We start from the raw sequence: 11,095 nt of genomic DNA on the forward strand, positions 1-11,095 counted from the left end.
GGATAAGGTACAATAAAAGGTTTCAGAGCCCGCAACAACGGAATAGCTATATACCACCAAAGCAGGAACGGGATTTCTTATTTTTATATAAACGGAGAGTGATAGACGATGTGATGTCCACCGTGCCCCTCGATCTAGAGTTTTGTCCGATCCGGAAAGAAGAAGAGACGATGGAAGTAGATGATCCAGTCCAACATGGAAGTAGAATTCAACGATCACGACCGATATTTGATTCGCTTACTAGAAACAAATTTTGAAAGCAATACAGAACAATGAGAAAAAAACCAAATACAGTGTACGGAACAGTTGTTGGGTTCCTTGATTTTCTGTGGATGATATACTTTGTGGTTGGTTTTCTTGACTTGACTGATTTTTAGATACGAGAAATACTGTAGTCTTATTTTTTTATGATTCGAAAAATGGTTAACCTCCATATTTTTAAAGTGTGAAAACTCTGTAAATATCGTTGGATGCAGGTATTTTTGTTTCGAATATGATTTTTCTTTCATCTAAAATCGATGATCAACAAATTGCAGTGTCCAAAAAATCTTCTCTCATGTAAATATAGTTCGACTTCCATGTACTTTCCATGATGAAAAATATGAGTTAAGTTTCTTGATACGACTCAATTTTAGACTCGTTAAATACAAAAGTATGTGTTTTTAAGACTCGAAAAGGGTTAACCTTCATATTTTAAAGTGTGAAAATTTTATGTAAATATCAGTGGACGATGTCTTTTTTTTTTGTGTCAAATATGATTTTCCGCATCCAAAATTGAGGGTCAACAAATTGTAGTGTTTCAAAAAATCTTCTCTCGTGTAAATATAGGTCGAGTTCCATGTACTTTTCATCATGAAAATTGAAAGTTAAGTTTGTTTATTTTACTTAATTTTAGACACCCAAAATACTATAGTGTGGAATTTTTTTCATGTAACCTTCATATTTTTAAAGAGTAAAAACTCAATGTAAATAACCTTTGACGAATGTATTTTTTTGTCTAATGTGATTTTTTCCACATCAAAATATTCGATGGATATTGAATTATAATTTTATGTACTAGTACATATTGGTTGAGTTCTTTCAAACTAAAAATGATTATTGCAAAAGAATTAATGACTATTTTTGTTTTGTAGAATTCCGATTTTGTAATGTTATTTGATTATGTATATTTTGATTCTGTGTGTATATTATCACTAAATGTTAATCCCTTTTTTGTTATTCTATATGTTTGGATATACAACTAACGGTAGGCTAGTTACATGTAACATTGTTTTTATTGACAGACCAATATACATTGATACATTGAATAAACACACACACAAAATATTGTTCATAGCGTAATCCAGTGTTTGTTTTCCTTCGAGGGATTCCCCGGTGGTCCCAGTTTAATTTTCTTTGATGGCATGGTTCCTTCTCCTTTTGGTGACTTTTATCTTTCCTGTCGGCAATGAGTTTTTGGAATCTGTCGTAAGGGATCAGTATCATTTTGTCCATGGTTTATTCACGTTGAGGAGATGGAAAATGGTGGTCCGACCCGTCGAAGCGAAATCAGACGATCCCGTCTCGTTGACGACTTCCTTCCCATTATTCTCCGGATCGACTTGTATAGCATGCGTTTGACTTTATCCAGGGATGACAGAGCGATCGTGCCTCTGATGACGTTGTGGGCGATTTCAGTCAATGCCTTCAGTTGTGATTTATCGATGGCCTTTAACAAAGCCTTGATCTTTCTTGGTGCTGCGCAGTAATGCTAGAAACAAGACATGGTCTTCCAATAGTCGACTCATGGTTCCATCGGAATCGCATTTGTCCTCTTATGTCTTTTTTTTGGAACGTAGACGCAGTATGAGGCGACATATCCACTACTAATTACCCATACTACATCGAGTTTGCTTCGGCATAGGCTTCGGTGAGAATTTTCGAACGTCCGGGATAGCGATGTCTACCAAAGGTGGCAATTTGAGAGACGTCGCGTACGTTTTTCATCAGAATCAAATAAGTCGTGTCAAGGGCGATGATCCTCGATCTAATTCCGTGAACGTAGAGGTTCTGGGTAAAAAAAAAACAGGACAGAAAGTCTACGGTGGTGACATCCTTGTGTGAACAAAAGTTCCACATCAACATCTCGAACCACTCGGTGCATCAAGTCGTCCAGTACGATCATTCAATGACGTTTTACTGTCGTGAATTCATCCACGGTCTCCAACGAAGGTGACAAAGTGGATGCAGTAAACTCCACAGGTGTCACTATCCGACTGAATCCTGTCTGGCGTGTATAGATATTAGGGACCGTTATTTGCCAGGACGAATTCGAATCGAAGACTTAAGGTTCCCGGACGGTTTTCCATCACATCGAAAACTTCAGGTGGTCCTGTTCTCGGGAAATGAAATACGGTCCAGTGAGAACCCGATTTCAAACATGGATCGGTGATGATGACGTACATTATACGTCCTTGGTCTTCTTCCGATGTTGACTAGCAATTCGTCGGCACATCTCACTCTGACGGGATAGTCTTTCAATAGACTCTCCAATTGTAAGTTGTTCATTGAAGCAGGACGTTTCGTGACTAGTCAACATGCATGATTCGGGGGAATTTGCCATACATGAGTACCGTCACGCTTTCGGGTAAGGCCGTGCCGAATCTCAGTTCAAATCGACAATCATTCCTTCGTTCGGCCTTATCGTCCACGTTCAGGACGAAGAGCGCACACCCAACTCCGTAGTCCGAATACGTTACTTCGACGTCGTTTCTGAAAGTCGTCAGAGTTCTGTAGGCTTCAACGTAGTTTTTGCCGTTACTGTTGGGTTGGAGTGGTTTGGTCGGATACGATTGCCCGTCGACGTACAGAGACACGAAATTACAATCGAACAGCTGGAAATTGAACAGCGATCTCTTATAATCTTCGTTGAAGGTGGCACTGGTAACAAATCCCACGATCAATTGTGACGGGATGTCGCCCTGAAAAAATTGTTTTGACTATAACTGTACTCTTTTTTGGAGATGGAAGCGATGTTGAAGAGACTGTTGACGAAAGGGAACATCGCTGTTGCATCTCTTAATAACTTGGCATGGACCATCAACACTCCTGCATTCGGTTTCATTACGCACAACTTGAACGAGACATCGATGATATGCATTCAGTAGGCCGCTCTGTCTTCGCTGGACATTAGACGGAAGGCATGTTTACTGGGCCAAAACGTCAGGGCAAGTCCGACTCCGTTCAAATCGAGACGATTTTGCTTACAAATGTCCAGGTGGATGGGACCTTCCAGTTAGGAACGATGGTACAATCCCGTGTTGTAACCATTTTTTTACGTTGGCGTTATCGTGATGTCCCGCCGTGTCCTTCACGAACAACTGGGAGTCCGACTGCACCCGATCGTTGAATCCGGTGTTGAGCAGGACACTAGGGTGTCAATGTATTAAGCTTTGTACGGATAATTGATACCAGTTAGAGCAACGGCTGCCTGTTGGAGAGAACAGTCCACTTGCTAAAAGACGGACTGAATTGGAAGGTTAACCAAACCCACATTTTCACCTTTTGAAATCGTGTTTCCGGCAGTGTCGAGGAGTCGAAGTTTGACCCTCTGAAAACTTTTTTTGAGATCCATGTATCCGGCAGGAAGGGGTGGAATCAGGAAATCCAAGGGTGCTTCCCCGTTGATTTGGCTGTGGGGACGATATTCTATCCATTCTCGTCTCTGTATTGCCGTGTTGGTCGGTGGGGATGTAAACAGTGACAGTTGGTCTTCGAGCTTTTCTTCAAGGTGGTTCATGATTCGTACAACTGATTGAAAGATCGTCGGCGTTTCTTCCTTTTTTATGATTTTCTGTAAAGCCATTCCGACTTGCCAATCTCGAGACTTTGAGCCACGGGAGTTACCGGATCGACTTTTTGTGTTTCAGGACGCTTTCTAAGATGTATCGTTCCTCGATCGCTCACCATGAAGTATTCCATGGTCCATCGTTCGTCGTACTTCCTGTCGAACGCCTGTCTCAGATTGAGGAAACGAAGGGTGTCTCCCTTTTTGAAAGCGTAGCGTCGCAAGCCAGTAGTGAATTTTCGGACGCCGTATTGTAGTTTCAATAATCGTACTTCGTCTCCGCTCGGGCTGCCATCTTGATGAAACGATGGATACTTCCGTTGTAACTCTCCGTTAAGGAATCCAAGACGTCGATCCAGCTATGTGTATGATGACGGGATATGTACCGACTGAGGTTTGATTTAATCGTCTTGATGGCTCTTTCCGCGAAAGAACTATTTTGCTCGTTTTTTTGGTGAAAAAAAGTACACTTTTTCTCGTTTCAGCAAGTGCAGAACCTCTTTGTTCCGAAATTTCGTGCCTTTATCGGTTCTCAGTTTGGAAGGTTTCTTTCTGGTGTGGAAAGACGTCTCCAGGGCGGATGCCGTTTCTTGTCCTCGAGTGGAATGCATCAGAAACGTACGCACACAACGAGAGAAGACGTCGATAGCCAGTAAAATATATGCATACCCGGCGTTATCTTTGGCGTACGATTTCATAACGGCGGTATCGGCGTCCCATTAGTAGTCGATGAATGGAGCGATCACTTTTCGTTTGCATAACTTGCGAACGATCTATCGGTGCAGACCGAACGTCTCTTGACTCTCCAACCATTTTCTGATCTTGGTTTTTTCCAGTACGTATTTTCCTTCTTTGCGTACGGCTTTGTATAATTTGTCCACACCACTATACGATCCCGGTTGTTAAGGATCGTAATAAATCTGCTCCAAGTATTTTTGATACGTCATTGTAGTGTTTTCTATCTTATCGATTTATAAACGCCTCGATCATTTCGTATTTCCACTGAGCCTTTGCCAAATATCTGTCTTTCAGATAATCGGTCAACTGTTCGCGGCTGTAGGCTGTTTCACTTAAAACCACGTACATGTCGGATGGTTTCTAAGCATACGTCTTATCCCTTTTGTATTTCCCTAAAGAAGTTCCGATTCTTATAGATATAGTTCTTATTCCAAGAAAAAGGAGATTATGTCAACCAGATCGCACATTCTTTTGATTCCCGTGATTATCGTTTTCCCGGTCAGATGACATATGAAATGTATGCCGTGACTTCGGAACATGACGGCTGGAAAAAGTTCTGGTTCGAAACTGAAGTCCTTCGGTAATCACCTTGGATCGGCTCTGCCGCTTAATTGATTGACGGTGGACGTGGTCACTATTTTGATCCGAGTGAGACGAACATCGTTTCCAATTTTTTTGTAATTTTCTGGCGTATTGTCGGAGACGACGTCGACCGTCTAGTATTGAAACGCATTTCCAGTTATTTTTTCCGTTGGAGAACAGTTAACAATTTCCTCCTATTTTCGATGTTGCCAGATGAGCGCGGCAAACACTACAGGATCGTATCGTACGTCGGTTAATCTCTTGGACAGGTGTCGTAGGTCAAAGGAACATCCCAAGTCCGCTTGTACAACCACGTTAGTCAAGTGCATTCTAAACGATCAGTCAGGTCCCAGCATTCAACCAATCGGAGTCCTTCGGCGAAAGTGGAAAAAGATCTAGGACCAAAATCATCAACAGTTGTCGAACTTTATGTTTCTCTGTGTTTTGATAAAGAATGTCTTCGGTGTGTTCGTCTGAGAGAATATGTGTCTCTAGTAAATAATGGAGAACGGGATCGACGACTGTATCTGCCACCAGTCTGACGAAATTACTGGAGGTTTTATGTTTATCGCATGTGTCCATGGAGAAGGTTTAGAGAAGACTGAGTACATGACGTTAACCCATAGCCACGTGGTATAATAACTTAATGAATGAAATGATTGGTTGACTAACTCGCCTTTTTCATTGGTCGGTGGACAAATGGATGTATAGGGGTCGGTAAGTAGGGGATCAGACTACATTTTTCGACAAACAATGGCGAGAAAGAGGAAGAAGAGGCGTTTCCTAGTTCTTAGCTCCTAGAACATATGCAAATCGGTTTGATTTCTTCGCGATCTTTTCCGTCTTTTTGTAACTAAGCGAGAAAAATATGTCTTGTGTTTTCATAATGAAAAAAGTAAGATTGAAATGAGGTTTGATCTAGTGTATTATAAAATGACATATACATAATGAATCATATATACACTGTCTGCTTTTTACATATCACACTATAAGTTTGTGTTATATTGAAAACAAAAATGTTAGGAACATGAAAGTCATTTGTTCGCCATTCTGTGAAATGATCCGGATTACACTCTGAACAGGTAGAAATCCCAACTGATGCATGTGATCCGATCTATAGGGGCAATGTACGATAGAAGAAAGTTCGAGTACGAGGTCACCTATCACACTGACAGCGTCCCATAATTTGGCGTAAAATTCCCTTCTTGGTAGGTACGACATCTGTTTAGTTAGGAGGTAACTAGTGTTGTCTTATGTCCACTCAGACGCTGTTGATGTTCACGTTGACATGGATGTTTTCCAAGATGACTTTTTTGTTGAGAGCTTGGTCAAGAAATTTAAAGCTGTCCACTAATATTTTCAATAAGGGGGAGACTGATCCCCTTTTTATGGTAATTCGCTTCCCATTCTTGGTCTCCCACTCTCTAACATCAATGCGAACTTCATCTTTCCATTCACTATCTTGGACGATTCTGTTGTTTCCCAGCTCAATGTTGCAACGTACGTCCTCCATCTTGGCTGTTAACGAAGGTGAAAGTGTATCTGTATTTTATATGTCTGTCTCTCTTTTTCATTGGTGGACTTGACCATGTTTGAATGCAACGCTTAAGTTTGAGTCATTGGACGTTAGGGTCAGACTTATATGATGATTGATTTTGTGTGAGTCATACTGTGTTTACCATTACTTATGCGTGTCGACACTTTAAGAGATCATATTCCTTTCGGTGTGACTCAATAGGAGGCCTTATAAGGATAGATGAAGTCTATGACTCATACGGGGTATGGTCGCCCTATAGGGATAGATGATGTCAGTGATGTCATAGGATCGCGCCCTCTTGCGCCACGTCCTTTTACCACAAAACCTGTTTCTACTACTTATCCCTGTGTTACTACATGTATATTGGGTAGATAAAGACAACAGTAAGCGTTCAAGCGGCAGTATGAATATAAAGTAATAGTCCAAAGTCCATCTAAACAAGCTGAATGCAGCTTGCTGGAATATATCCTGTCAACAGGACTTCCTCAAATTTGTTGGCAAAGTTATGGAACTTCCTTATTTTATCTTCATCATCGTCGCAATCAATTTATTCAATCCTTTCGGGGTAGTCTCGTAGATCAATTATTTCAACATTATCCGGAAGCGTATCTATTCTTATTTTGATAATGTCCCTAGGACTTCTTGATCTTGATGCAAAATCGTAGAGAGCCTGCAAACTCCCACTTGTTGAAATGTACCTGGATGTAGGACCATAACTTCCGCTTAGGACGTGTCTGAAATCCGACGTTGAAGAATTCGGATTTTTTGCTTTGATGCTGTTTGCATAGTTTTCGGCCGGACGTAGAAGTCTGTAAACGTAGTCCATGTCTATAGTAATTTCTGGAAGAAAAGAAATACAATACTAAATGACTAAGTCTAGTAAATACTTCTCAGTAGCATAGAAGGAGTTTCACATGAGGCTTAATAATCCACCATAATCCATATGTACATCATTGTTTGTTATGTACGTAGCAGATCTAGACGTGTTACCAAATGGTATATTATCGACGCCGAGGAGGACACATTGGACTTTAAACGTGGGTATCCCATGTCCAACTTTTTAAATATATGCTATATATTATTTTTATATTTATATTTCAAAACTAAATACAGACGGACTTCTTAACTTAAACAAAGGGGGGAGGTATTCGCGGTCAAAAACTTTGGACCAGTTGAACGCAATTCCAAACCGTCGAGAGGCGGATTTAGGGGGCGCCCCCCCCCCCCCCCCTTTTGTGGGAAAAATTTGGTTGTTAGTTAGTGGGCCCCCACTTATGAAAATTACTGCTGTCTTATTTAATGTTGCAACCAATTGAAGCGCCAACCTATGCTATAAATCATCGGGTTGACAGATATTATGCAAATATCAATTTTAAAAGTCACAGTCTCTAACTGTTTTGAAAATCCAAACTTTTTAAAAATAGAAACAAATTTTAAATTTGTTTAGATAAATAAAAGCAGATTTATTAAAACTAATATCATAATCAATTATAGTTATTAATTGATATCAATAAGTTGCAATGTATGTTAAATAAAAATTTTAAATAAATGCAGAGTGTGCAAAATACCTAAAGAACAAAATACTTTAAACTGTCAAAACAGCTGTTCCCTCAAGGTTCTAGTTTTAAATTGAGTATATTTTCTGAAAACGTTACAAGACAAAGTCAATCGAAACACTCTAAAAATAGCAAAATTTAATGTGAAAGTATTTAGCCTAAACTAAAATAGCCTTCCAGTTGACAAGTAGGATTTTGTATAATTCTAACATTATCAAATTATAAAGTTGGGTTCAATATGATGCATTAATAACATCTGAATAAGGTAATCATGTTGTAATATTGAAAGATCATTCCACATAACAAGCAAGTGTGCAAAAGTGAAAAGAAGTATGACTTAGTTTCGCGTAAAATATACGCCATGAAATACGAATGAAATGAATGAATGACGGCTATTACATGTACTAAAACAAGCTGTCAATAAGTGTGGCACAACACTAGCTTCGACGTCATAAGGTCTCATGTAGAGAGTTGTGTCATTGGCAATCGTACCACATCTTCTTATTTCTATTTTATTATATAAAAAAAAAATCGTGAATGCGATTGGCGGTGGAAGTGTAGGCGAACGAAAATAGGGGGTTATTCATTTTGAACATATTTTCAAATTGTTAGGATTAATACGAACAATATGACAACTCTAAGTACTGTGAGGACGTTATTAGACCTTGCAAATGATATGAAATAGAATAATCTTTAATTTTAATTCCTTATACTCAAGATTGTATAGTTGCAAAATTTGTTCCCTTTAACTACATCTGTTATTATAGCAAAAGAAATAATTGATACAAACATGTACATTTTATCTCTAGAAGCATCTACAATTTTCATCCAATTGATTATTTTTAACGAATTTACTATACACATTTTATATCCAGTTTCAACTTGAAACAAGTTTAATTGTACATGTCAGTTCGGAGAAGATCTGAGAATGTCAGATGTAGATTTAATGGGGTCCGTGTTTCTTGTTTGCCTCAAGTGTCAGTTTGGAGTTGTTCAGTGTTGGAGTTTGTTTTTTTGGTTGTCATTTAATTTTCCATTTTGTTGACATAATTTTCTTTTATATTTTGTCTTTTCCTCTGACCGGTTTGATCCGATGAGGCCACCCATAGCCGTTACGTTTCATAGAAGTCATTCCCCGTCATTTTAATTTTTGATTGCTTAGCTATAAATATAGTTTTTGTTTTAAAGATAGCTTTAGGTCACTGATATGTTACCTCTCTAAATAATATATCAGCAGTGACCGCTGTGTATGGTAAACTTGGAACTGGTATTAAATAGCAAATACAAGTTATGTCGTGTATATATATATTTATGTTCATATAATACAGAAAACCAAAAATATCGGATTTCGGAAAAAATGAGTTCGAACTACCAGCGATGCTTTTGAGCTTCATTTTTTAACAAATCAACCAATCTGGTTGATAGTGACTTATTATAATTTCAATATTCTGATTTTATTAATGTTGAAAAAAATACAATTATTTGATTTTTGGGTCTAAATTGTACGTTATGCCGTTTAAAGTTCTTCTATTTTTTCAAGCAATTTGTTGTGGTGCAATTTTTCCGGAAATTTAATTTTAGGGAGCAACCATTTAACTTCAAAAAAAAGGGGGGGGGGGGTATGGTTTTTTGTCTGCGTCAGAACATTTTTATTTAGTTTTTTCAACGCTATCAATCGAATTATTGTTTTCAACATTAAACGCTATATGCTATGGGGAAAATTTGGATTCAGAATAATTTTTTTTGTCATCTGCTTGACTAGAATTCTTTTTGTCATCAAATTGGGGATTAGAATATTTTCAAAACACCCCCCCCCCCCCCCCCCCCTCCTTTTTTTGTGAAGTTAAATGGTCGTTCCCTTACTACAATTCTTTGTTTTGATTTTATAGGAACGAGATAACTCATCTGTTCGCATACTCTATACCATTTCTCACTGAATGATTGAAAATGTACAAGTTCAGCAAAGGTATCTCGCCATCCGTATCTGTATTCCAATGAATTTCTGCCAATATAGGCACACCTCCGTATTTGGAGTAAAACAATAAAAAAAAAACATTCGTAATATTAATATAAAATAGGTAATCTCTTTTCGTGTACTTAGATATGAAATGCAACTGACACACTTGCATACAATAAATGTACAATCTTAACCATTATATCCTACATGTATATTTTGATATATCCTGGAATATCTAATATTTAAATGTTGATCTTTCATTTAACAACCAAATAACTTTATGCATGGAAGTAAAATGAGAAGGAATAAAAACGACTAATTAGCATGTATTAATGACCTGCAGAGCTCTGTACTAAAGTCAAATGATTTTATCCAATTATAGTCTCAGCGGAAAGACCCCTTTGGTTACTATCTGTGATACCGCGGTTGTAAAACGGCATCTGGAATTTCTTATCAGTCACGTGATTTTATCGAGTAAAACACCTGTGGGAAATCCCAAGTTTATTGATTAAAAGGTGGCGCTGTATCATATAAAACTTCTACCTTCAGAAAGAAATCGAATGATGTAACAAACTTGAATAAACTGCTTCGCTGAGCGCAGCTGGATACGCCCGCAGAGGTCCAACCCTGAACAGTTGGGGCAAAAATGGACACAATATTCAAGCTTGATAAGGTCTGAATTTGGATTGTAATTAAATATTTGATATATTATAGGTTTCTGAATAAATGTAGTCAAAGAACTTGAAATTGGTTATATGAAAGATTTCTTGCTGTTGTGCAATACACTGTGCTGTTGCGCAATACTTAGTAAATCTGTTGTCAGACTATAAACAAATAAAATCTTATAACTCTGAAATGTAAAATCGAAAATTTATAAAAATCAAAAGGGAGCTTACAAA

This window comes from Mytilus californianus, unplaced genomic scaffold (genome assembly GCF_021869535.1).
Source record: "Mytilus californianus isolate M0D057914Y unplaced genomic scaffold, xbMytCali1.0.p SCAF_8, whole genome shotgun sequence".
Taxonomy (NCBI): domain Eukaryota; kingdom Metazoa; phylum Mollusca; class Bivalvia; order Mytilida; family Mytilidae; genus Mytilus; species Mytilus californianus.